At 35.8% G+C, this 6,000-nt stretch overlaps 1 long non-coding RNA gene across 2 annotated transcripts; it reads left to right on the forward strand.

Moving 5' to 3' along the window:
* Positions 1 to 1,514: 1,514 nt before the first annotated feature.
* On the forward strand, positions 1,515 to 5,630 carry LOC135087360 (uncharacterized). Of its 2 annotated transcripts, none has more exons than XR_010260768.1 (7): positions 1,515 to 1,828; positions 2,455 to 2,665; positions 2,745 to 2,934; positions 3,051 to 3,299; positions 3,384 to 3,555; positions 3,853 to 3,949; positions 5,520 to 5,630. It is a non-coding gene; the product is annotated as an uncharacterized LOC135087360 (long non-coding RNA). The 2 variants fall into 2 exon arrangements; XR_010260769.1 differs by having other exon boundaries at positions 2,502 to 2,665.
* Positions 5,631 to 6,000: the final 370 nt, after the last annotated feature.

A 6,000-nucleotide genomic window follows, 5' to 3' on the forward strand; every position in this document is an offset into this window, starting at 1 on the left:
ATTGAACGCGTTGGCTATATCTTTTGATATAGCCATCACGCCATCCCCTGCATCAACTGCCTGCTGGACAAGGCCTTTTAAGTGGGACAGAGCGTCAATGGTCGACCGGCCTGCCCGAAAGCCAAATTGGGCCTCGGAAAGATTGGGCCCATTTTCCGTCAAGTGCTCGACGAGGCGATACGCTATGATGCGTTCGAATAGTTTCCCTACCTCGTCGAGCAGGACTATAATAGGCCTGTATGCAGAGGGGGAGTCAGTTGGGCGGCCCTCCTTGCGCAACAGGCACAGCTGCCCCTCCTTCCAGGGTTTCGGGAATTTTCCGATAACAAAGCACTGGTCGAAAAGCTCCAGGAACCGACTTTCCAGTTCTGCGGAAGCCAGGGCCACCATCTTGGCCGGGATACCATCGGGGCCAGGAGCCGTCTTTTTGGCGCGGATTCTTAAAATAGCCGCGCCAAATTCCCCGTTTGTGATGGAAGGAGGAGCGTCCTGAGCGGTTGGACTAGCTGCCCTGCGGTGATCGGCCATTTGCGGTGGGATGAAAGAGGCAGGCTGACTCGGAAAGAGCGCCTGCACAACCCTATCCAGCAAAGTCGGCTCCATGGTCTCGGTTAGCGGGGGGCCGATAGGGCGTAGCTTATTTCTGGCCGCCTTGTACGGCCTCCCCCACGGATCCTCATCCAAGCTCGCCAGCATCTCGGCTCTAGCCCGATCCTTGGCGGCGCCGATTTCCGTCTTGAGGACCCGTTTCGCCTCCACGTAAGTGCTATAGAGGCGGGCCTCATTTGATGGATCTCGAACTGCGCGGCGTCGGCTCCTAGTGTAGGCCCTCCTAGCCGCATTGCAGGTGGTCCGCATCTCCGCCCAGATAGCAAGCGAACTTGCTGCAAACATGATTTTTATTTGAAATTAGATTGTCACGTCAAATATGACAAATCAAGTTTGTGGCAATATTGCTGTAAGCTTTTTGATTTAGGTATGATGTTTCAAGGCTTTTTTAATTTTGAAGCAAGTTTGCATTTTGCGCTATGTTTCAAAGATGAAGTATCAAGTTTGTTTTTTGTTTGTTACAAACTTGCGTTAAACTGTCATACGCATGGAGCAAATAATCAGTGTTGCCAGAAGGTTACTTTTGAACTGCTTTGGTTACTTTTAGGTTACACTAATGAAAAGGTTACTTTTAGGTGATTTTTCAGAAATTGTAGAATTAACTTTTACAGGTTATTCAGTAAAAATATTAATAGTGACAATTAAAAAATTATGTCATAAACTGCATTTAAACATGAATTTGATTTATTATTTGTTAAAGACAATGAGTTTTAGCAAATGTTTTTTTGATAATAAAACGCAAATCCATGAAACGGTTTTATACGACCGGTCACTTTTCGGTCTTCATGGAATGGTCAAAATTTCGAATTTAGGTAAACATGAACCATCCATGAACAACCTTACACAATCGCTCCGCACCCCCCCCCCCCCCCCCCCCCCCCGTATGAAGGTTACTTTTTATTCAAAAAGGTTACATTTTTTTATATTTCTGGTAATTTCTGACAAGACCCGACTGGCAACACTGCAAATAATCACTAGTGGTCATACGCCAACGTCACTCGCCCGAAGCCATAAAAAAGAAAACAAAAACTTCCGGTTCCGGAAGAAAAAACAGCCAAGTGTTTTGCACTTTTGCAGCATACTCTCTAATCTGTGTTTTGCAGTGCACAAAATCAGTGGTAGAACGTAGAACCTACAAGTTTTTTTGTTTTGCACGGTGTTTTATTTAATAAACGCTTCTGTTGTGCGAATTGGACGCGTGACGTGCTGAAGATTAAAGGTTAGTTCATTTATTTTTACTTTTACAAACAGAATTAATGATAATATGTAGTTCATATCTATCCCTTAAACCTTATTTACCTACTTTCAAACCCAGGCAACGTGTTCCAAGTGTTAAAAAACTCATTAAAACTCTCTCTAACCCTAAATAGTTCCTGCATGTTCGATCCTGTTTAGTTATGCATATTACTCAATATCTATTTCTAATTATCTATGTGTAACAGAAAGGTGTTATTGTAAGTTGTAAATGTACATCGTGGACCCTGTCTTGCACTGCAATTGGAAAATAATACATAAATAGAACGTCTAAAATTAACAAATATCCTCAAATAAAATAAATTAATTGCTGTACAGTGACTGACATTGATGGAAAAGTCATAGTTTTTCCTTTCAATAATTATCATGTTGCTATGAAAATGCTACACTCATAGCACTTCAAAATTGTAAATGTAAATATAAAATACCCCCTAAACATCCTATCCACCTTATCATGTACTTTTATCCTACCTCGTTTAATTCTTAAAATTGTTAGTTATGTCTTAGCAAAGGTAACATAAATTTCCTCCTACATACCTATCTATTATATTATATAATATAATTATAATTAATAGTGTTATTTGGTTTCAGACTTTGCATAATGGAATCAAAAAAATTTTTTTTGGTTACATTTTTAGATGAAGATGATGCTCCTGGCATAGTTTCATCAAAGTGGTTAAGATACCAACACTTGTTATTACCCTAATGTATGCACTGAAGAAATCAAAAACAAACTTGAAGAAGATGCCTGCACCTGAAGCAACATGGTCACAATATCAAATAAAAATACTTAAAAGTTATGGTAAAATAATTTTCTTTATTTTTGTATTGCTAAGTTATAACTAGATTTTACTATTGTGAGACTTTTTTATTTATTTCAGAAACTTATGGCGAAGCACGATTACATTTAAAAAAAGCGGAAGAAACCTGAAATTTGGACTCAGACGAAGCAGAAAATGATGTTACAAATGAAGTGACAGTGGACATAATGTCTGCTGTAAATTACCCAGTCACCTCCGGTTCTAAAGAGGCCAAGCAAACACAACTCTAAAGCTGTTAACTGCCAATCAGGTAACAGGTTTTTATAACATGCAATGAGCTTCTCTCGTCAAAGATGCAATGCGACAAAATTTCATATTTTCACTTGTTTTAGTTATGACTTTTCCATGTTTTTTTATTTGTTACAGAGTGCATTACAAACAAGCAATATGCTATACAGCAGAGTCATATGATTCAGATTGTGTCAGACCTAGCTAACCAAATGGCTGAAATCAATAGAAAATTGGATTTACCGTTAGCTAGGTCCGAAGAAACATTTTCACCAACAGATGACAATGCAGGTCTTTCAGAACTTTTGGCAAGTCTACCAGTAAAAGATATTGCAAGTTTTAATAATTTCGATGACCATTTAAAAATAAACAAGAATACAGGCAATAGTATGTATAAATTAAATACTTAAACACAGGGCAAATTTTATTATTCTATGAAAACATTCTAATGCTACTTTAATTAAATTTCAGATGTCATTTTTGTCTGGTATTGGCGGCAGAAATGTAAGAAGCCTTACGACTAATATGTTGAGACGAATAATTCTAGATGATGTAGCCGAGTTGTATTCGTTAACTGGGAAACAGATGAAAAATTCGAATAAAAAGTCATTTATGAGTACAGAAACCTATAAATTAATCTTTCGTAAGTGCCTTTATTTTATTACAAACTTATACAGGGTGTAAATGAATTCATAGGCAACCTTGCAGGGGGTGGCTCAGACCATCATTATGAACTTTTCCTATGACCAATTTTTCCTGTTTTCATACAAAAACTGATCACGAAAATAAATTTGTTCATAATGATGGTCTGAGCTTCCCCCTGCAAGGTTGCCAATGAATTCATTTAGATACACCTGTATATCTCTCAATATACCTACTACTATTATTTTCTGAATCATTCGTGTTTGTTAGTGTTAATTATTTCTATTTTATTTTTCAGAAATATGTAGAAAAATCAACGAAGATGTAACTGAAGACAGTCTAAAAGAAATTATAAGTGATTGGCTAAATCAAGCTAAAGTTAGACTTTCAAAAAGGTAAGATTTAATTTATTTACATTAGATGTATTTTATTTTACACTAGCGACCCGCCCCGGCTTCACACGGGTACATGTATTATACATTATGTATAAAACAAAGTTGCTGTCGCTGTCTGTTCCTATATACATATGCTTAAATCTTTAAAACTATGCAATGGATTTTGATGCGGTTTTCAACAATAGTTAGAGGGATTTATGAGAAAGGTTATACAGTGTGTCCGGGCATGTAGTGATCAAACTTTAAGGGCGTGATCTATGGACAATTTTATCGGTGAAAATACTTTAAATTTGGGGCTTGACCCATTTCTCGCATATTTACAAGGATTTAAGTTTTTAATTTTCAGTTTTCACCTATTCCTTCAAAAACAAGTGATAGCGTGGGTAGTTTAACATTAATAAGCAAAAATTTTATATCATGCGATAGCCAATAAAATTATCTATTAGTAGAAGTAGAAAACAGATACAAGTATCATACATTTTAAGGGTGTAAGAATGGATTTAATTAGAAATAAACACGATTTTTTTCTCATCTTTTTCAGTTATTTCCCAACACAAGAAAAACCAGGTCGTTAAGGTATGTTTTATTTGCATTTTATTATTAGTATTTGAGCTATTCTACAAAACGAATGTAAATTTATTAGTCTACGTCTATCAATTTCGACGTAATTGTTGAACAGAGATACCCATTCCCAGCGATTTCCATAGTAATCGGAATAGGTTGTGTGATTCTTTCAGGCAGTGCATTTTCGCATGTCGCGTGCGCTATGGAAACCGCTGGGAAGGGGTATCTTTGTTCAACAATTACGTCGAAATTGATAGACGTAGACTAATAAATTTACATTCGTTTTGTAGAATAGCTCAAATACTAACAATAAAATGCAAATAAAACATACCTTAACGACCTGGTTTTTCTTGTGTTGGGAAATAACTGAAAAAGATGTGAAAAAAATCGTGTTTATTTCTAATTAAATCCATTCTTACACCCTTAAAATGTATGATACTTGTATCTGTTTTCTACTTCTACTAATAGATAATTTTATTGGCTATCGCATGATATAAAATTTTTGCTTATTAATGTTAAACTACCCACGCTATCACTTGTTATTGAAGGAAGAGGTGAAAACTTAAAATTAAAAACTTAAATCCTTGTAAATATGCGAGAAATGGGTCAAGCCCCAAATTTAAAGTATTTTCACCGATAAAATTGTCCATAGATTACGCCCTTAAAGTTTGATCACTACATGCCCGGACACACTGTATAATAGAACCCCATACGAATCCGGGGCGGGTCGCTAGTTATACATATATTACATTATTATTACACAAGGGACAGACAGACAGCGACTTTCTTTTATACTATGTACCTAGTGATTTACAAATTTTAGATGTGCTCCTTTCAGAATTTTAACTAATAACCCCTTACCCTTATAGTAGTTTTTAAGGATTACTATAAATATATTTATTTCAGACATAGTTCATAATTTTGTTAGTAGTACAGAAACTTATACAATTAAATGTAAAATAATGTCTTAACCTGTGGTAAATATACTTGTTTCTTTTTGTTTCAGAGCAGAAACACAAAATAAAGAAAAAAACCAATAACGGCGACCATGAAACCGATTTTTTCTCATTTAAAGTAAGATAAGATAAAAGTATAAATAATAAAAAAATATATGTTATGTTTGTTGTTTTATTTAATGTCAAACATGCATATTCATTGCAAGTTTGTTAAGGCAAACTTACATATTATTTATAGAAGCAGACATAATGCAAGTTTGTTAAGGCAAACTTACATATAATTTATAGAAGCAGACATAATGCAAGTTTGTTAAGGCAAACTTGCATATACTTTATAGAAACACATTAATGCAAGTTTGTCGCTCGGAAACTAGAAAGTTTGATTTAAACTTGCCTCAAGTTTATATACTTGCCATGGCAAATTTGAAACAAAGCTTCATTTTTGATACATCAAACTTACTGCAAGTCAGATTCAAGTTTAAATTGTTATCTGGGCGCCAGCTCCATTGACCACCAATAGACGGCGCGGCG

The sequence above is a fragment of the Ostrinia nubilalis genome (assembly GCF_963855985.1).
Source record: "Ostrinia nubilalis chromosome W unlocalized genomic scaffold, ilOstNubi1.1 SUPER_W_unloc_1, whole genome shotgun sequence".
In the NCBI taxonomy this organism is placed as follows: Eukaryota; Metazoa; Arthropoda; class Insecta; order Lepidoptera; family Crambidae; genus Ostrinia; species Ostrinia nubilalis.